At 48.2% G+C, this 21391-nt stretch overlaps 1 protein-coding gene across 3 annotated transcripts in view; it reads left to right on the top strand.

Annotated features, from left to right (window-relative positions):
- The first annotated feature begins 15916 nt into the window (after positions 1-15916).
- Positions 15917-21391, top strand: part of ERI3 (ERI1 exoribonuclease family member 3) — a 486100-nt gene continuing 480625 nt past the window's right edge. Inside the window, exon 1 of one of the 3 annotated variants that reach the window (XM_033916422.1) lies at positions 15917-16176. The gene's annotated coding sequence lies outside the window, so the exon portion shown is untranslated. Of the gene's footprint in view, positions 16177-16415; positions 16494-21391 lie in introns of those variants that run through there. The other 2 variants (XM_033916425.1, XM_033916424.1) reach the window with 2 other exon arrangements.

Here is a 21391-nt window from a genome sequence, read left to right as displayed (position 1 = left end):
TTTTGTTCTCAACATTCTTTTGCTTATGTTATTCCTAGGATCCATATTTTTTCTTCTTTTCTTTATCCAACCTATACTCTTCATTCTCCCTCTCCTCCCTGTTTGTCATCCAAACACACTTTGCTCCTCTATTTCCCACACATACTTCTCCTCTCACACACCCTTCTCTGCCTCTCCATAGTTACCTTATCTGTCACCTCTTTCTCTTCCTTTCCTCTATACCTCCCCCTTTTATCTTTTCTCACCACCCTTTCCATCCTTCCTTCTTTTTACATTTTCCTCTTCGTACTCATCTGTACTTTCAGCTCTTGTTCCTCTTGCTCCTTTCCTATTTCCTCTCCTCTTGCATTTTCAGTTTCTCTTCTCTCCACCTTCTTTCCCTTGTGTTTTCCCTTCCCTACCTCTCTTTCATTCCCTTCTCCCACACTCTCCTCTTATCAGTCCCACCTCTCATCTTCCCCTGCCCTAGCAGGCTCTCTCTAGATTTTCCTCCCCAAGATGCTTCCTCCTTCATTCCCCTTCTGCCAGCATACTTTGTTTCTCTCTCCACTGCACAACAGTCTGAAGTAACAAAAACACCTGAAAATTATTTATTACATTCCTAATCCACTTATAACTAAGCGGTTTCCATATATATACATTCAGAAGCTTACCATGTTATACCAACACCAACTCCAGTAACTCAAGTTGCACCAACCATTCCTATTAAGTCAGTGCTGTAAATATTTTAGAACACGTACACCTACAGTTTAGAAAAGAGAACAAGGTAGACTGCTACAGTTCCTACATAGACCCTACATGTTAACAGAATCCCTCACTTCATTTAGACATGGAAAACACAGACTATCACCTAGTAAAGAATAAGGCCCTTTTTACAAAGCCATGGTAGCGATACTGTTGTGGTACATGCACTGAAGCCCATAGGACTTTACCATGGCAGCATCACTACTGCGGCTTTGTAAAAGGAGCCCTATGAGACCAGAAATTAAAAATAAATGTGTAAATTAAGAAAAAATAAAGTGGAAACATCCCCTAGACAGACCCTGTGAGCAGTGAAACACTGAAGAAAAGGAAACATAAATGCATTTCCTTCTGTAATGAAAGATTAGATTACTTACCTCTGCTAATCTTCTTTCTTGTAAATATCCTCTGGAATCTACACCTTACGGCCATTTACCTTTTCCAGTCTGGAAATTGTAGGGAAATGAAACCAATTTCTAGCCCTTCCCTCTGTGTGCATCTGCTGTTACTTACCCCTGGATATTCAGTCAGTACACAAGCCAGAGATCTACAGCACAAAACAGGAAACAAAAGAAGAAAGGGGGTGCGGGGAAACTCCAAGCTACCATATCAAATCTGCTCATGAACAATAAGTGAAAATAGCCCTTAAGCCAAACTTTGTATAAAAACAATTTGAATAACAAACCAATTAAAAACAGCATAAATTTGGTTAAAGGAGACACAGCCTGAGGTGTAGAAGGGGGCAACCACCCAGGACCCTCAAACCTTACATAAAGGAACAAGAGTGTAATGTCTTAGAGAGACTGGTCAAAGGCAGAAATCCAGCCCTTACCAATTACTGGGCAGGCGACCTGCGAATCGGACAGACAAGTCTGGGCAGGTGTGTAGATTCCAGAGGATATTTACAAGAAAGAAGATTAGCAGAGGTAAGTAACCTAATCTTTCGTTTTTGTACAATAACCTCTGGAATCTACACCTTAGGGATGTATCAAAACAGTTCCAGCACATTGAGAGAGGGGGGGGAGGGGGTCCCGATGAGCTCGCCACCAGGACTGAAGTCCCAAAGGATGCATCTTGTTTTGCTTCCACATCCAGCTGGTAGAACTTAGAGAAAGTATGCAGAGAGGCCCAAGTGGCCGTCCCACAGATCTCCTCAGGAGAAACAGTTTACGATTCAGCCCAAGAGGAAGCCATTCCTCTGGTAGAATGAACCCTCACTCCAAGGGAAGGCTTCTTCGCTGTCGACACATAGGCAGCTGAAATGGCCGCACAGATCCAGCCTTAGAAGCAGGCCTGCCCTGCCAGGCAGGACCCGCTAGCACAAAAATATGGTCCAAGAGATGAAAGTCATTTGTGGTCTCCAGGTATCTCAGAAGGAGACGCCGCATGTCCAGAGACTGCAAAACACAGTCCTTGGACTTTGAGCCTGAAGGGCCAGAGGCAGGCAGTCGAACTTCCTGGTTGGCATGGAAAGCTGAGACCACTTTTGGAAGAAAGGAAGGAACTGTCCTCAAGAGGAATGCAGAATCGGTGATACGAAGAAAGGCATCTCTGCACGAAATTGCTTGTAGTTCCGAAACTCTACGGGCCAAAGTGATGGACACAAGGAAAACAGTCTTGATGGTAAGATCCTTCAGAGAGATCTGATACAGGGGCTCACAGGGCGGACAAGCCAGCCAATGGAGAACCAGGTTCAAATTCCAAGTTGGACAAACAGGCGCAAAGGAGGCTGCAGCCACCCCGCCCCCATAAGAAGCAGGCTACATCCGGGTCAGACGCAAGAGAACCCCTAAGAAAAGCGGGACCCAAACAAGTGAGGCCCGCAATCTGAACACAGAGCGAAGATCCCGTAAGGCCCTTCCAAAGGCCCACTTGTAAGAAATCCAAGACCTGTGCCACAGGAGCCAAGGGATCCACCTGAGCCCTCTCACACCAAGCCTGAAAGCACCTCCATGCTTTCAATAGGCCTACAAAGTGGATTTCCGCTTACTTTGCAGGAGCGTAGCGATGACCGCAGGAGATAGCCCCTAGCTAGAAAAGTTCCCACAGCCTAGGCTTGTAGGAAATGAAACTGAATATCCAGGGGTAAATAACAGTAGATGAACAGAGGGAGTGGCTAGAAACTGGTTTCAAATTCCCTACAGTTTCTAGGCTGGAAAAAGGTAAATGACCCTAAGGTGTAGATTCCAGAGATTATTGTATAAAAATGAACATTATATAAAAAATGCATATTTTCAAAGTTGACATATTTCATTTTCTAAAAATGGAAATAAACATTGTCTATATTTGTATGATTATTTTATTTTTCCAGTTGGGTTAATCCAGGTCTCTTTCTACTAATTTTGTTTGTTGTTTTCCCCTAATCCTATTTCCAGGATCTCAATTTCATTTTATATAAATATATTTTTTAATTCTCCCTTTTTTCTTCCCTTCCTCTTTTACATCTATATTTGGCATTGATCCTTCTCTTTCTTTTTCTGTATGTCTGTATCTATCTAAATTTAACTCCTCATTCTCCCTTTTGCAGTCCTTAGTCTCTCTCTACTTCCTATGCTTCTCTCTCTAATTCTTCTTTCTTTAGTTTGAGGACAGGTGGAGTCATAGTATCAATTTTGCAGAAACTCGTGTTCCATGTCCAGTTGTCTTCATTTAGTAGAGTTTCTTCTTCCTCACTGCGGGAGATCTTTGATGTCTCATGAAGCATTTAATCAATATATATTCTCATTCTCAACCTTACCACTTCTCTCATTTCTTTAACTCTTATAAGGGATTCCAGCTGTAGGCATCTTGTACGTGGATATTTTCTCCTTGGATATTTCCTGACTGCACAGAGGCAGAAGCTGTAACTAGAGCAACAGCATTGAAGTTTCCCAGCCATATTTCAGTTGCAGAAGTTTTTGCATCTGTTGAAGGAAAAGAGAAAACAGAAAAAACCCTTACCAAAGCCCCTAGCTTTTTTTAGCTCTTCTGAAGATAATTTATTTATTTAAAAGATTTCTTAACCGCCTACAACTAGGCGGTTTTACATTTAAAAAATCATATAAAAATAAGAAACATACAGTACATATTATACAAACAGTTCCTTCATATCAGCCATATTTTACAGCACTCGACAGCGTATCAATACAAAAACATTCATAACCTAGAAAAGACATTTATTGAAATGCTTCTACCGTATTTCCCCATGTATAGGCCGCGGTCACACCAGATAGTGAAGTGAGACTATTTGAAACGGTAATACCATTGTGTGAATGGTTTTCTGGATGATTCAATGACAGCTGATACTGGAGTAGATGGGGTGAAGGTATATGCTAGGAGAGAGATGGAGGAGAGAACATTTGTTCTGTCTGAGAAATAATTGAAGGCTGAAGTGTTCCTGAACACTTAGCTGTAGGAGGAAAGGGAACCATGATTGATGTGGCCAATGGAGTGTGATGAGGATCAGGGTGCCCTGATTTTAGTGAAGTTTGAGTAGAGTTTTCCCAATGAGAGGTATTGAAAGGAATGCATATAGGAATTTGCATCCCCAGTCCAGCAAAAAGGCATCCAACTCCAGACACTTGGTAATATACAGTCTGGCGCAGAATAGCAGAAGTTTGCTGTTGTGGGGGGAAGGAAAGAGATTTATGATTGTTACAACACTCATTTTATTTATTTATTTATTCAATTTTCTATACCATTCTCCCAACGGAGCTTAGAACGCTTTACATTAATTTATTCAGGTACTCAAGCATTTTTCCCTGTCTGTCCTGGTGGGCTTACAATCTCTCTAATGTACCTGGGGCAATGGGGGGATTAAGTGACTTGCTCAGGGTCACAAGGAACAGCGTGGGTTTGAACCCAGAACCTCAGGATGCTGAGGCTGTAGCTTTAACCACTGCGCCACACTCTCATGATGCCAGCTGTGGAAACCTAAGACAAGAAAGAGATTTATGTTGGGAGTCCCCTAGTTGGAGAAGATCTAATGCAAGATAGATGTGTTGAGAGACCACTCGTGAAGCTGAAGGAGTCTGCTTAGTTTGTCTGCCAACATGCTTTTCTTTCCTGCTAGATAAACAGCTCTGAGAATTATGCCCTGAGCAATTACCCAAGTCCAAATCTCTATTGCTTCTGTGCAGAGATGAAATCCTATGTCTCCTTGTTTGTACAGAACATGGCAACTTGATTGTCAGCGCGGATTAGAACTATTTGATTTCAGAGGCGATCCTGGAATGTGAGGAGAGCACTGAAAATTGCTTGGACCTACAGGAGATTGATGTGGAGAGTTTTCTTGTGAGGAGACCAGAATTTCTGAGCATGGAGGCTGTTGAGATGAGCTCCCCAGCCTAGCATCAATGGTGAGAAGTTTCTGGTGAGAAGGAAGCTAGAAGGGGAAACCTCGGGAGAGGTTGGACGTAAGCATCCACTACTAGAGGGAGTAATGAAGGTCTGGTGTAACTTGTAGTGGAGTAAACAGAGATACGGTGGCTTGAGACCATTGGGCGATAGGATCCATTATGGAACTCTGAGGTGCAGATGTGTGGAGTGATGTGAACTGTTGAAACCAAGTGACTGAGAAGTCATAGCTTTTGATGCACCATTATGCATGGCAATGAGGAGACTTTCTGACACAGGTGAAAGAGATTGTTGACTCTGCTGAGGTAGAAAAGCTTGACCCTGAGTAGTGTCTAAGAGAGCTCCTATGAACTCTAAGGTTTGAGTTAGCTGAAGGTGCAGTAGATGAACTGTTGAGTTGATAGCATGCTGAGCTAGTTGCGATGATGAAGCCTTGATCAACCAGTCATCTAGATAGGGAAAGACGTGAAACCCCCATGAGCAAAGGGTTGCAGCCACTACCTCAAGGCATTTTGTGAAATCTCTTGGAACTGAAAGGGCAGAAACTTGTACTGAAAATTATGAGAACCCACTCAAAAGCAAAGATATTTCCTATGAGCAGGTAATATGTGATTCTTTTTCCAACAGTGGTAACAGGCTTCCCAGAGAGACCACACAAAATTTCTCCTTCACTAAGTATTTGTTGAGCGTACAGAGGTCTAGATTCGAGTGTAAACCTCCCGTCTTTTTCGGTATCAGGAAATACTTGGAGTACAACCCTTGGTCCCACTCCTGCAGAGGAACTAGTTCTATTGCAATGAGCTGAAGAAGGACTGAGAGCTGTTTGTGAAGGAAGATCTTCTGGAGGAAATTTAAAAGAGACTCTCTTGGAGGATGATTTGGGACTTTGTGGCTCTGGGAGAGAAGCCAGGGCAAAGAAGCTCACATTCCACCCAAATCAAACTGAATTCTACCAGCATCATAGTATTGAAACTACTTTTCTAAGCCTCACTACATTTATTTATTACCAACTGGACCACTTGAAATCTGTTTTGCTGATATCTCTAGATCTGGTTGATCACTCTATTCTTTTACTCTGCCTGCAAGACATAGGCCTCTCTGGTACTGCACACAACTGATTCAGATCTTACTTGAGCAATTGCAATTACACTGTCAACTTCAATAATTCTCTTTCCAGCCCATTCAAACCTATTTCTACCCCAAGGATCTATCTTAGCCCCTATACCAGGGCTGCCCAATTCTGGTCCTCAAGATCTACTGGCAGGCCAGGTTTTCAGGATATCCACAATTAATATGCATGAAAGAGATTTGCCTGCACTGCCTTCTTGGTATGCAAATCTCTCTAATGCATGTTCATTGTGGATATCCTGAAAACCTGGTCTGCCAGTAGATCTCGAGGACTGGAATTGGCCCTATACTGTTAAATATATTTATCACCCTTTTACTAACATTAGCATAGGCTCTATGCTACCCCATGTTTGACTACAACAATGATATACAAATTATCTACACTGTAAATATGACAGACTCCCATCAGATTGATGACATCAGCACTAAACTAATACAGACAACAAACTGGCTCCATAATAATAAACTTGTATTGAACCCAGATAAATCTAAAGCCCTGCTCTTCACTGTACATGATCAAAAAGTCTTGCCTTTAACCATTCTTTTCTGTAACACTCCAGGCCCCTAAGTAGACACACAAATTCTGTAAGGGTTCACCTCTCTGCAATTAGTGCCATAGATGTATTTAATGACTCAACAAAATCCTCCTCTCTTGCCGTTCTTCCAAATTATACACCTTGAGATGTTTTAAGTCTGTCCCCATATGCTTTGTGACCATTTTAGTAGGTCACATCCTGTTTATACCTTTTTGAAGGTGTGGCCACCAAAATTGCCTCACTAGAGACTTATACAGAGGCACTAACACCTCCTTTTCCCTGCTGGCCATTCCTTTTCCTATGAACCCAAGTATCCTTTAGGCTGCTGCCATTGCCTTTTCTACATGCATAGTGACCTGAAGATCATCAGATATAATCATCCCTAAGTACTCTTTTTCTTCATGCTCAGAAGTACTTTAAACCCCTATACTGTACCTCCTTCTTAGGTTTTTGCAGCCCAAATGCATAACCTTTAAATTTTTTGCATTAAATCTTAGCTGTGAAATTCTGGGCCATTCTTCGAGGTTTGCTAGATCCTTTCTCATGCTATCCTCCTCATCAGGAATATCTACCCTATTGCACATTCTGGTATCATCCGCAGAGACAAACTGTAAGAGACAATACAGTAACATAGTAGATGACAGCAGATAAAGACCGGTATGGTCCATCCAGTCTGCTCAACATGATTCAATTTACATTTTTTTTTCTTCTTAGCTATTTCTGGGCAAGAATCCAAACTTCTACCCGGTACTGTGCTTGGGTTCCAACTGCTGAAGTCTCCATCAAAGCTCACTCCAGCCCATTATAGTAACATAGTAGATGACAGCAGATAAAGACCGGTATGGTCCATCCAGTCTGCTCAACATGATTCAATTTACATTTTTTTTTTCTTCTTAGCTATTTCTGGGCAAGAATCCAAACTTCTACCCAGTACTGTGCTTGGGTTCCAACTGCTGAAGTCTCCATCAAAGCTCACTCCAGCCCATTATAGTAACATAGTAGATGACAGCAGATAAAGACCCGAATGGTCCATCCAGTCTGCCCAACCTGATTCAATTTAAATTTTTTCTTCTTAGCTATTTCTGGGCAAGAATCCAAAACTTTACCCGGTACTGTGCTTGGGTTCCAACTGCTGAAATCTCCGTTAAAACCTACTCCATCCCATCTAAACCCTCCCAGCCATTGAAGCCCTCCCCAGCCCATCCTCCACCAAATGGCCATATACAGACACAGACTGTGCAAGTCTGCCCAGTACTGGCCTTAGTTCAATACTTAATATTATTTTCTGATTCAAGATCCTCTGTGTTCATCCCACGCTTCTTTGAACTCAGTCACAGTTTTACTCTCCACCACCTCTCTCGGGAGCGCGTTCCAGGCATCCACCACCCTCTCCGTAAAGTAGAATTTCCTAACATTGCCCTTGAATCTACCACCCCTCAACCTCAAACTATGTCCTCTGGTTTTACCATTTTCCTTTCTCTGGAAAAGATTTTGTTCTACGTTAATACCCTTCAAGTATTTGAACTGCTGAATCATATCTCCCCTGTCTCTCCTTTCCTCTAGGGTATACATATTCAGGGCTTCTAGTCTCTCCTCATACGTCTTCTGGCGCAAGCCTCCTATCATTTTTATTGGCCTCCTCTGGACCGCCTCAAGTCTTCTTACGTCTTTCGCCAGATACGGTCTCCAAAACTGAACACAATACTCCAAGTGGGGCCTTACCAATGACCTGTACAGGGGCATCAACACCTTCTTCCTTCTACTGGCTATGCCTCTCTTTATACAGCCCGGCATTCTTCTGGCAGCAGCCACCGCCTTGTCACACTGTTTTTTTGCCTTTAGATCTTCGGACACTATCACCCCAAGATCCCTCTCCCCTTCCGTGCATATCAGCTTCTCTCCTCCCAGCATATATGGTTCCTTCTGATTATTAATCCCCAAATGCATTACTCTGCATTTCTTTGCATTGAATTTTAGTTGTCAGGCATTAGACCATTCCTCTAACTTTTGCAGAATCATATTTTCCACTCCTTCTTCGGTGTCTACTCTGTTACAAATCTTGGTATCATCTGCAAAAAGGCACACTTTTCCTTCTAACCCTTCAGCAATGTCACTCACAAACATATTGAACAGGAATGGCCCCAGCACCGAACCCTGAGGGACTCCACTACTCACCTTTCCTTCCTCTGAGCGACTACCATTAACCACCACCCTCTGGCGTCTGTCCGACAGCCAGTTTCTAACCCAGTTCACCACTTTGGGTCCTAACTTCAGCCCTTCAAGTTTGTTCAACAGCCTCCTATGAGGAACTGTATCAAAGACTTTGCTGAAATCTAAGTAAATTACATCTAGCATATATCCTCAATCCAGCTCTCTGGTCACCCAATCAAAAAATACAATCAGGTTCGTTTGGCACGATTTACCTTTTGTAAATCCATGTTGTCTCGGATCCTGTAACCCATTAGATTCAAGGAAGTACACTATCCTTTCTTTCAGCAACACTTCCATTATTTTTCCAACAACTGAAATGAGGCTCACCGGCCTGTAGTTTCCTGCTTCATCCCTGTGACCAACCATTGAAGCCCTCCCCAGCCCATCCTCAACCAAAAGGCCATATACAGACACAGACCATGCAAGTCAATATTTACTATTATTTTCTGATTCTAGACCCTCTGTGTTCATCCCACGCGTCTTTGAACTCCATCACCGTTTTCCTCTCTACCACCTCTCTCTTTTCACTCAGCTTTTTGAGCCCCTGTCCTGCACACAGCTTTTACGGATTAATTTATTTTCAACTGGCATTTTTATCCACGTATCTTTACCATAGGACTTGATAGGGACCCCTGAAGAAGACATTCTGTTGAAACACAGACCGTGTTGGGTCCAGGATCCAAAGCTTTTCAGCGGACTGTGTCCTAGAGGTTTTTATGTGGTTTGCTAAGTTTTAATATTATTTTGATATTAATAAAGTCCATCTCGGGAACATCATTTCTCCACATTGTTTTTTGCTTCTTCTTGGATTTGTCTGTGGATATCATTGGGTCAATTCTCTTGTTTTCATTAATTTAGTTACAAGAGGTCAGACTACCTGGTTTCTAGTTCACAACCTCCTTCTTACTTCCACTTTAGTGGAGAGTAGTGCTGCTGATTTGAATCGATTCGATTAAAAAAAAAATAAAAAAAAATTGGCCTCCCAATTCAGTGACCGACCCTCCTCCCTGTGCCTTCCTAAAGCAGGAGCGGTAGCGATGCCTCTTGCTGGCCATCCACTGCCGCTCCTGCTTTAGGGGGCGAGGGGGGAGGATTAGTCGGGAAGGTCTGCATGTTCCCCCAGCTTCCTCTGAAGGCCTGCCCCCACCCCCGAAGGTCTGCATGTTCCCCCAGCTTCCCTGCTCTTACCTTAAGATAATACGGCAGCCTGCAAGATCGCTGGTGCTGTAGCGATTCTTGCAGCTGTCCTCATGCTCAGCGGCACATTCCCTCTGCTGCAATCCTGCCCCTGACATCAGAGGAGAGACAGGACCACGGCAGATGGAATGTGCCACTGAGGACGATGGCAGTTGCAAGGATCGCTACAGCACCGGCAATCCTACAGGCTGCCATATTATCTTAAGGTAAGAGTGGGGAAGCTGGGTGAACATGCAGGCCTTCAGGGGGGGGGGAGCAGGTCTTCAGAGGAAGCTGGGTGACCATGCAGGCCTTCCGGGGGGGGGGGGTGTGTGTGTGCAGTCCTTCGGGAGAAGCTGTAGGAACATGTAGGCCTTCTGAGGGGCCCTGTTGTAGAAGTACACATAGGGAGGGTTCAAAGAGAAGTGCATATACCGGGCTGGGGGGGGGGGTGAAATAATGGCTCTAAAAACAGAGGAGAGGGAGAGAAATGGTGGACAATGGGATTTAGGGAGGGAAGGAACAGAAAGGGAGAGAAGTTGGACATAAGGGATGGTGTAGAGGGGGGGATAGAGATACTGGATAGGAGGGTAGTAGGGAAGAGAAAGGGAGAGATGTGGACTCTGGGGTGGTGGGGAAGGAGGGAGAAATACTAGATGAAAGGAAAGATGAGAAAATTGAGAAAAGGAGAGATGGTGGATCTGGGGATGGTGGTGTCCATCGCTGCAGCTGCAGGGATGGAGATGAAAAAAGGAAAGATGCCAGACCTCTGGGGGAGGGAAGGGAAACGGAAGGGGAGGACAGAGATGGAAGATGAATGATTAGCATGAAGAAAGAAGAAAGAAGGAGACTCTGATCAGAAGACAACCAGAGTCTGGGACCAACATGATTTAAATAATGACCAGATAACAAAAGGTAGAAAAATAATTTTATTTTCTGTTTTGTGAGTACAATATGTCAGATTTGAAATGTGTATCCTGCAAGAAGCTGGTGTTAGACAGTGAACGTGAACTAGGATTTAACAGAGGAAAAGTCTTTTTTGTTTATTTTGTTTACACCACAGCACCAGTGTGGGTAGGAGAGGGAAAAGGGGGGGGGGTGAAGAGGCTATAAAATAAACCCACCAGGATATTTGAAAAAAACACCCAATTGGGCAGGAAAATCGAATCGAAAAATTGATTCAATAGGCTGAATCGAATAAAAAAATTTTTTTCCTGAATTGGGCAGCACTAGTGGAGAGGGCATTCGGAAAAGTTGAAAGGGGACAGATTAAAAACCAATGCTAGGAAGTTTTTCTTCACCCAACGGGTGGTGGACACCTGGAATGCGCTTCCAGAGGGCGTGATAGCTCAGAGTACGGTATTAGGGTTCAAGAAGAGATTGGACAATTTTCTGAAGGAAAAGGGGATAGAGGGGTACAGATAGAGGACTACTACACAGATCCTGGACCTGTTGGGCCGTCGCGTGAGCGGACTGCTGGGCACGATGGACCTCTGGTCTGACCCAGCAGAGGCATTTCTTATGTCCTTCTCCAGTCCTCTGGGACCACTCCCGACTCTAGAGAAGCATTGAAAAGGTCAGCCAGGGGAGCAGCCAGAAATTCCCTAAGTTCCTTCAGTACCCTTGGATGTACTCCATCCGGCCTCATTGCTTTGTCCACCTTTAGTTTAGCTAGCACCTCACGAACACAGACCTCTGAAAATTGTTGATTTATCACATCTTCATTTCTATTTGTGTTTGTCTTGTGTGCTACTCCTGGCCCTCCAACTGTGAAAAAAGGAGCAGGGGCTTAGCTATGAATGGGCCTGGGCAGGTCCTGTCCGTCCACTTGACTCAGGCCTGCCCAGTCTCTCCCACAGCATCAAACATGTGGGATAATGGCCTGGCATTCGCCCACTCAACACAGACCAAGGAAGAGCTTGCTGCAGTGGCTCAGGCACTAAGTCTGGGCCAAGCTGCAGTGGCAGTCCCGCTCACAGCAGCACCATGCCTCGCTGTGTTGGGGGACTTGTGTGCTGCTGTTAAAGCGATGTTAAAGCTCCATATCTGGTGGCACTTTTGGGGGTGTGCGGGGCTGCAGGGGTTTGTTAGCAGACTTGGAGCTCCATCTCCAGGAAAAGGTGACTCCAGCCACTGCAGTCCCAGCTCCAGAGGTGCAGAACAGGCACAGCTAGGTGGTGCTCTTGGTGTGGGGTGGGAGAGAAAGAGAGGGGGTGAATGGGATGAGGGGTGAGAGGGAGGGAGAGAGGCTGCACAGGCTGCGGGGGTGGGGGAGGGAGGAAGGGAAGGAAAGAGAAAGATATCCACTTTGGGTTCAGGCCAGCCCAAAATTGGCTGTTTGGCTATGGCTCGAAGGCACGCTTAGTGGGGGGAGGGAGGAAGAGAAAGCGAGAGGCTGCACAGGCTGGGGGTGGGGAGGGAAGGAAAGAGAGAGCGGGATGCTCATTTTGGGTTCAGGCCTGCCCAAAGTTGGCTGTTTGGCTATGGCTCGATGGCACGCTGGGTGGGGGGAGGGAGGGAAAGAGAGAGGCTATATGGGCCTGAGGGGGGAGGGAAAGAGAGAGGCTACATGAGCTGAGGGGGGAAGGAAAGAGAGCAAGATGCTCATTTTGGGTTCAGGCCCGCCCAAAGTTGGCTGTTTGGCTATGGGTCGATTGCACGCTGGGTGGGGTGAGGGAGGGAAATAGAGAGGCTACATGAGCTGAGGGGGGAAGGAAAGAGAGCAAGATGCTCATTTTGGGTTCAGGCTCGCCCAAAGTTGGCTGTTTGGCTATGGGTCAATGGCACGCTGGGTGGGGGAGGGAGGGAAAGAGAGAGGCTACATGGGCTGAGGGGGGAGGGAAAGAGAGCGAGATGCTCGTTTTGGGATCAGGGCCGCCCAAAGTTGGCTGTTTGGCTATGGCTCGATGGCACGCTGGTGGAAAGAGGGAGGGAGGGAAAAAGAGAGGCTACATGGCTGAGGGAGCGAGATGCTCATTTTGGGTTCAGGCCCGCCCAAAGTTGGCTGTTTGGCTATTGGTCGACGGCACGCTTGGTGGGGGGAGGGAGGGAAAGAGAGAGGCTATATGGGCCTGAGGGGGGAGGGAAAGAGAGAGGCTACATGAGCTGAGGGGGGAAGGAAAGAGAGCAAGATGCTCATTTTGGGTTCAGGCCCGCCCAAAGTTGGCTGTTTGGCTATTGGTCAACGTCACGCTGGGTGGGGGGAGGGAGGGAAAGAGAGAGGCTACATGGACTGAGGGGGGAGGGAAAGAGAGAGGCTACATGGACTGAGGGGGGAGGGAAAGAGAGAGGCTACATGGGCCGAGGGGGGAGGGAAGGAAAGAGAGCGAGAGATGCTAATTTTGGGTTCAGGCCCACCCAAAGTTGACTGTTTGGCTATGGGTCGATTGCACGCTGGGTGGGGGGAGGGAGGGAAAGAGAGAGGCTACATGGGCTGAGGGGGGAGGGAAAGAGAGCGAGATGCTCGTTTTGGGATCAGGGCCGCCCAAAGTTGGCTGTTTGGCTATGGCTCGATGGCACGCTGGTGGAAAGAGGGAGGGAGGGAAAAAGAGAGGCTACATGGGCTGAGGGAGCGAGATGCTCATTTTGGGTTCAGGCCCGCCCAAAGTTGGCTGTTTGGCTATTGGTCGACGGCACGTTGGGTGGGGGGAGGGAGGGAAAGAGAGAGGCTACATGGACTGAGGGGGGAGGGAAAGAGAGAGGCTACATGGGCCGAGGGGGGAGGGAAGGAAAGAGAGCGAGAGATGCTAATTTTGGGTTCAGGCCCACCCAAAGTTGACTGTTTGGCTATGGGTCGATTGCACGCTGGGTGGGGGGGAGGGAGGGAAAGAGAGAGGCTACATGGGCTGAGGGGGGAGGGAAAGAGAGCGAGATGCTCGTTTTGGGATCAGGGGCCGCCCAAAGTTGGCTGTTTGGCTATGGCTCGATGGCACGCTGGTGGAAAGAGGGAGGGAGGGAAAGAGAGAGGCTACATGAGCTGAGGGGGGAAGGAAAGAGAGCAAGATGCTCATTTTGGGTTCAGGCCCGCCCAAAGTTGGCTGTTTGGCTATTGGTCGACGGCACGCTGGGTGGGGGGAGGGAGGGAAAGAGAGAGGCTACATGGACTGAGGGGGGAGGGAAAGAGAGAGGCTACATGGGCTGAGGGGGAGGGAAGGAAAGAGAGCGAGAGATGCTCATTTTGGGTTCAGGCCCACCCAAAGTTGGCTGTTTGGCTATGGGTTGATGGCATGCTGGGTGGGGGGAGGAAGGTTAAGAGAGAAGCTACATGGGCTGAGGGGGAGGTTAAGAGAGAGGCTACATGGGCTGAGGGGGAGGTTAAGAGAGAGACTACATGGGCTGAGGGGGAGGTTAAGAGAGAGACTACATGGGCTGAGGGGGGGAAAGAGAGAGGCTACATGGGCTGAGGGGGAGGGAAAGAGAGAGGCTACATGGGCTGAGGGGGAAGGAAAGAGAGAGGCTTTATGGGCTGAGGGGGGAGGGAAAGAGAGAGGCTACATGGGCTGAGGGGGGAGGGAAAGAGAGAGGCTACATGGGCTGAGGGGGAAGGAAAGAGAGAGGCTTCATAGGCTGAGGGGGGAGGGAAAGAGAGAGGCTACATGGGCTGAGGGGGAAGTAAAGAGAGAGGCTTCATAGGCTGAGGGGGGAGGGAAAGAGAGAGGCTACATGGGCTCAGGGGGAGGGAAAGAGAGAGGCTACTTGGGCTGAGGGGGGAAAGAGAGAGGCTACATGGGCTCAGGGGGAGGGAAAGAGAGAGGCTACTTGGGCTGAGGGGGGAAAGAGAGAGGCTACATGGGCTCAGGGGGAGGGAAAGAGAGAGGCTACATGGGCTGAGGGGGGAGGGAAGGAAAGAGAGAGCAGATGCTCATTTTGGGTCAGGCCCGGCCAAAGTTGGCTGTTTGGCTATGGCTTGATGGCACGCTGGGTGGGGGGAGGGAGGGAAAGAGAGAGGCTACATGGGCTGAGGGGGGAGGGAAAGAGAGAGGCTACATGGGCTGAGGGGGAAGGAAAGAGAGAGGCTTCATAGGCTGAGGGGGGAGGGAAAGAGAGAGGCTACATGGGCTCAGGGGGAGGGAAAGAGAGAGGCTACTTGGGCTGAGGGGGGGAAAGAGAGAGGCTACATGGGCTCAGGGGGAGGGAAAGAGAGAGGCTACATGGGCTCAGGGGGAGGGAAAGAGAGAGGCTACATGGGCTGAGGGGGAAGGAAAGAGAGAGGCTACATGGGCTCAGGGGGAGGGAAAGAGAGAGGCTACTTGGGCTGAGGGGGGGAAAGAGAGAGGCTACATGGGCTCAGGGGGAGGGAAAGAGAGAGGCTACATGGGCTCAGGGGGAGGGAAAGAGAGAGGCTACTTGGGCTGAGGGGGGGAAAGAGAGAGGCTACATGGGCTCAGGGGGAGGGAAAGAGAGAGGCTACATGGGCTCAGGGGGAGGGAAAGAGAGAGGCTACATGGGCTGAGGGGGGAGGGAAAGAAAGAGAGAGCGAGATGCTCATTTTGGGTCAGGCCCGGCCAAAGTTGGCTGTCTGGTTACGCCACTGCCTTAGCTTTCTTGCGTGTACACGTTCTCTGCAGCCATTCTTCGAAGTAGCCCCCCCCGGTTAAGAGTGGGCTGGAGGGGAGCGGGCGGGCCGGCGGGCTGCGAAGGATGCAGGGCCCTGGTCGCCCTGGAAACCGCCCTGCAGCCCGCACTGCAACTCCATCTCCCTGGCAACGGCCGCGCCGCATCCCTCAGCGCGCCAGCGCCCCTCCCCCCACCCATCATCCCGCTCTGTCGCCTACAAGTGAGCGGCTCTGTCGCCTCACGTCTCCACTTCGCCGTCCATTTTCCCTTTGGGCGCGAAAGCCGGCCGGCCTTCCCTGCGAACCCGCCGTACTACAACTCCCACAATCCTGCCCAGGCCCTCGGCCGCCATATTGGGCCGACAACCGCACCTGAGCGCGGCGGGCACGCCTCCCCGGCTCCGATTGGCTGGCGGGCCCGGCAGGCGGGCGGCAGATTGGCGGCGCCGGGCTGTCCGTCAGCGGCGTCGCCATAGACAGGGTGAGAGCGCGAGGTGAGTCGCTTGTGTTGGGGGACTCATGTGCTGCTGTGAAAGCGATGCGAAAGCGCCGCGTCTGGCGGCGCTTCGGGGGGTGTCCGGCCTGGCAGGGGGGGGGCTCGGGGCGCCGGGCCTGCAGGGACGCGGGGGCAGCGCCTTGTGGCGGGCCCCTGGCGCCGCTGTGAGGTCAGGCTGCCTTCCAGTGAGAGGGAGGGGGGGGGGGGCGCTGGCAGCGCGCGCTTTGCCTCGGCCTTGCAGCATTCAATGCTGTGGGGCTGGAACGGGAGGTCGTTGCACGGCTGGGGGTGAAGTTGCGCCGAGCGGGCCTAGCGGTGAGCCGAACCCCGTCTACCTGCCTTGGCCTGAGGCTTCTGGCGCGATGGACGTGGGGTTTTGGGAGGGGGGGGGGGCTGGAGGGTTGCTCAGTAAAAGTTTTGCTTTGGGGTGAAAACGTCTGCAGAGTGGTTTGCGTCCAGGGCATTCTGGAAAGGCTTCCACGTGCATACCGCTACAGCAGACTCTCGGTTAACCGGCACCCATGGGGATGGATTCGAGGCCCCATAGATGTACTTTCTGGTTGCTTGAAAGTGACTATGAAAAACAGGCCTTTACCCCATACTATGCCATGCTGTACCATAAACCGAGCGTGCCAAGTGTACACTCAAATTTCCACCAGAAATTGATTTTATTTTCTTTCTTAGAGTATTTCTTTTTGTTTTGCTGGTTACTGGAGAGTTCTTATTACTTCTGTCCCGGTTAACAGAGAGTCTACTGTACTTAGCCAAAAGTTTCTATAATATAATGCTTGAACATTACACATCCCCCTCCATACTCATGGGTTCAGAACTCACAACTTCCAGTTATTCTTGGTTTTCATCTGGGTGGCCCACCCCCCACTTCCCGGACCTCTCCACTTACTTGCTTTTTAAAACATGGTGGTCTAGCAGTGAAGCAGGGTGGGAGTATCTTCCTGGAAACAAAAATGACTGCCATTTTTGTTCCCAGGAAGATAACTCCCACCCTGCTTCACTGCTAGACCACCAGGCTTTAAAAAGTAAGTACAGTGGACAGGTCTGGGAGGCAAGGGTGGGTCAGAGTCGTGCCTAAAGTTATTCACCATTTTCCATATTCGCGGGTTGGCTCTGCCCTAACCCCTGCAAATATGGAGGGAGAAGTGTATTTGCTATTCTGGAGCGCTTGTGCTTTTTCTGTTTGTATAAACTATTATGCGCAGCTAAATATTTAACTTTGATACAAAAAAACAATTTCTAACTTGCACAACATATTTTAAGAAAAAATACATTATTTAAATTACTAATATTTTTGTAGGTAATTCTGATCTTTGGATGTTTAAGTTTTTATTAGATATTCTCTATCAGTAGTGTTGATTTTCCAATTGTATATTGTGCATAAATTGATCAACAAGAAAAAGTTACATGTTGTCAATTGTTGTCTATATCTTTATCCAGCTTAGGACAATCACATGCTGCTTCCTTCTCACTAAGGCCTAGATTCTTTTAAAAAAGTGTTAAAAAAAACAACAGACTGCTATCGCAGCCGTTCTGATAGTGAATTTAAAAAAGCCCAGTCATTCTCCAAAAAACGCTCATGCAAATTAGTTTGGTTAGCGAAGACTCGCTAAATTTGCATGTGCCCATCGCTGGTGATAGTGATGGGCACATGCACAGAATAAATGCAAAAAAAAAAACAAAAAACACAACAGTGGGAGAGATGTTCAATATCTCCTGCTCCAACCAATGCAGTGGGAGAGATACCCACTCTCTCCTGCTGCCAAATGAACCCCTCCCCCCCAGCAGGGGGAGAGAGACCCACTCTCTCCTGCCTCAAACATGCCTCTCCCTGCAGCGGGAGAGATGTGCACTCTTCCCGCCACATTCTCCCCTTTTGCAGTGATGACTCCCAGGAGAGATGCCTATTCTTTCCCACTGCCAGAAGACCCCTCCCCCCAGCAGTGGGAGAGAGACCCACTCTCTCCTGCCTCCCCTTGCAGTGGGAGAGATCTCCACTCTTTCCTGCCACATCCCCCCCTTCCCAGTAACGGGAGAGATGCCTATTCTTTCCCACTGCCAGAAGACCCCCCCCCCAGCAGTAGGAGAGATACCCATTCTCTCCTGCTGCCACACAACAACTCCTCCCACCTCTGACCCCTCTCCACTTTACCTAGAATTAGTTGGCTGACTGGAGGGATGCCTACTCCCTGCTTCCAGCTAGTTCGCCTCTTCAAAATGAGCCTTCCCCTCCCCGGTTCATCCTGGGATGCACAGGGGAGGGACTTGGGGCCCTGATGGGCCCCTTCCATAGGAGGGGCCTTATAAAACCTTAGCCCATCAAATCCCCATTCTCCTCCCCAGATGCACCCCGAAGGAGCTTAAAGCCCCTCCTATGTGACATCTGGGCCAATCAGAGACTTAGGCCCCTTCCTGGTGCAGCCAGGAAGGGACCTGAGGCTCTGATTGGCCCAGGTTGTTTAAGGCCCTTTCTATGGGAGGGGCCTTAGACAATCTGGGCCAATCAGAGCTTCAGGTCCCTCCCTGGATGCACCAGGAAGGGGCCTAAGGCTCTGATTGGCCCAGATGCAAAGGGGGGAAGGCCAGATGCGACGGGGAGGGGAAGGCCCATTTTGAAGAGGCGGGATAGCTGGCTGCAGGGAGTAGGCATCCCTCCGGTCAGCTAACTAGTTCAAGGAAGGGGGGAGAGGGGTCAGAGGGGGAGATGTGTTGTGTGACAGTGGGAGATAATGAGCTGCGGGCATCTCTCCCGCTGCTGGGGGTTGGTTGGTTTTCTAGCAGTCTCCGACAGTGCTCATTTCAACGTTGCATGTCATTGTTGGAGACTGCTAGAAACCTCGCTAAAACAGAGATAAGCCATTTTGATAATCCGCCACTAAAATGCCTGCAGGCTAAACCTTCAGAAAGCAGTTTAGTGACGGTGTTAAAGTTTTGAGAATCTGGGCCTAAGGATGTAAATAACTTTTAAAAAGTTAACCATTTAAATCGGTGTTTCTCAGCTGGGCCCTGGAGTACCTCCTTGTCAGTCAGGATATCCACAATGAATATGTATGAAAAAAATTTGCATATAGTGGAGGCAGTATATGTAAATTCAAGTTTATGCATATTCATTGTGAATATCCTGAAAACCTGACTGGCAAGAGGGACCTCCAGGATTGAGCTGAGAAACACTGGTTTGAATGATAAATATACCGGAATAGCTGCATGCAGTAGTATGTGGTTGAGCTTAACACCCATTCTCTTTTCTGGCTGATAAGTCCAATTGCTGCATGTGAAAAGCCGCATAGCATAAAATCTTCCCTCTCTCACCAACTCGCACAGCTTCTAGTACAAGGTACAAGCTCATAAATGCATACATACCGGTATATTTAACTTTTTAGAAAATCATGTTAAATATCAAGAACACTTTTTGGAGGTTCTGGGTAGAGAATGACTCAATTTCCCTGTCCCATCCCCACAAATTTTGTCCCTGTTCCTGCTCCATTCTTGTAAGCTCTGCCTTAACCTCACAAGCCTCAAACACTTAAGATTTTAAAGTGTTTGAGGCTTGTGCAGATGAGGACAGAATTTGTAGGAATGGGGCAAGGACAAGAAGTCACCAGGACGGGACAGGAAAATGAGTTCTCTTGGGGATGGGGAAAATTTGCCCCTGTGTCATTCTTTAGTTCTGGGTGTTCTACAGAGCATACATTTCTTATCTTTTTTTGTGTTCAGCTTCTTAGTACAGTAATTCTCATTCACAGTTTACAGAACTTCTGACAGAAACCAGCTTTAATGTTAGTGTTCTGTCCAGTGCCTTTTCTTTGCTTCAGTAGATGTGTTTTATTGGCATGTTCTGATAACCTGCCTTTCCATTGTGGAAACTTCAAGGTGAACTTCATAAAAACTTACCCCCCTCTTTTTATGAACGTGTAGTGCGGTTGTTAGCAGCGGCAGTAACTACTCCGAAGTTCAGGAATTCTATGAGCAGTAGAGCAGTTTCCGCTGCTGCCGGTGCTAAAGCCCGTGCTATGCATTCGTTAAAGAGGGGGTTAGTGATAGGTTTCAGCTTTATAATTAAATTATATTTGATACGTCAAATGTTTCAACTGCAGAATTTTGAAAATGAAGACATGGATAGATAAATTTGAGTAATGTTTTCAAATTGGCATGTGTAAATGTTATGAAAGCTTGATTTATGTAGAAAGGTAACTTAAGAACATAAGAATAGCCTTACTGGGTCAGACCAATGGTCCATCAAGCCCAGTAGCCCATTCTCATGGTGGCCAATCCAGGTCCTTAGTACCTGGCCAAAACCCAAAGTGTAGGAATATTATCCCAGGACAAGCAGGCATGATATTCTCATATGTGGGTGACGTCATCTACGGAGCCCCGATGCGGAAACATTTTCAAGCAAACTTGATTGAAGATTTAAGTTTGCTCTGCTGCTCCACGCATGGTTGCCTTCCTGCTCCACTAGGGGGCGTATCCCCTCGTGGTCTCCAGTTCAAAATTTTCCGCTGAGCCTAGAAGTCGTGTTTTTTCAGGCTCTGCCCCAACTACCTTCTAGCACCGCGAGTTTTTCTTGTTTTTTCTCGATTAAGTCGCTGTGCGCGAAATTTTCTTTTTCAACTTGATTCCTGCTTCATTTTTGACCGACCCGGAGGCTTCCGGGTCCCCGTGGCCGCGTGGCTACTCGAGCCGCGGCCACTTTCGATTCTATGTCCTGGCCTTTGACCGGCTTTAAAAAGTGTACCCGGTGCGAGCGGCTTCTTTCCATCACAGACCCGCATCGCCGGTGCATCCTCTGCCTGGGGGCCGCTCATCCAACCGACTCCTGCCCCCAGTGCTCTACTTTCCAGAACCGGGCCCTCCGTCGAAGAAAAGCCCGCATGGCGGATCTTTTCGCCCCAGACCAACCCTCTACCTCGGCCTCGACCCCGGCCTTGACCTCGGCCCCGAATACCTCGGCATCGCCTCGAGACTCGAATCCAAAGTCCTCGGGACAACAGAAAGCCTCGGCTCCGGGTAAGTCCCCTCTTCCCTCTTCAAGTTCTGTACCAGCGAAGAAACCAGCCTCGGGGACACCGACGACACATGGCGGAAGCCCCATGCTTACAGCCCCAGCGAAGCCCTCCAAGCCTTCGGGCCGTGCCTCCACCACACGGGAATACTCTGATACGAGATCGCCCCCGGTGGAGTGCACCGAGGCAGTGGACATG

The sequence above is a fragment of the Geotrypetes seraphini genome, chromosome 12 (assembly GCF_902459505.1).
Source record: "Geotrypetes seraphini chromosome 12, aGeoSer1.1, whole genome shotgun sequence".
In the NCBI taxonomy this organism is placed as follows: domain Eukaryota; kingdom Metazoa; phylum Chordata; class Amphibia; order Gymnophiona; family Dermophiidae; genus Geotrypetes; species Geotrypetes seraphini.
Note: the sequence above shows the minus strand (reverse complement) of the source record. Positions and strands in the feature narration are given on the sequence as shown.